Raw genomic sequence first — 222 nt, 5'->3', positions numbered from 1 at the left:
GCTATAGCCCACCCGGCTCCTCTGTCCATGGGACATCTCCAGGCAAGAATACTGGAGTGGGTTGCCATTTCTTTCTCCAAGGGATGTTCAGATGCAGCAATGCTCAGTAAAAAATAACTATACATCCAGTGCCACAGAGAAGGCACTGGGTTGACTCCCAGAAAGCGATTGGTCTATAATACTCCTCTCCCGTGCCCTCCCCTCCCCCTCCCCCTTCCCCTA

This window comes from Bison bison, unplaced genomic scaffold (assembly GCF_000754665.1).
Source record: "Bison bison bison isolate TAMUID 2011002044 unplaced genomic scaffold, Bison_UMD1.0 scf7180017864181, whole genome shotgun sequence".
NCBI lineage: Eukaryota > Metazoa > Chordata > Mammalia > Artiodactyla > Bovidae > Bison > Bison bison.
The sequence above is the reverse complement of the archived record's forward strand: the minus strand, read 5'-3'. Positions refer to the sequence as shown.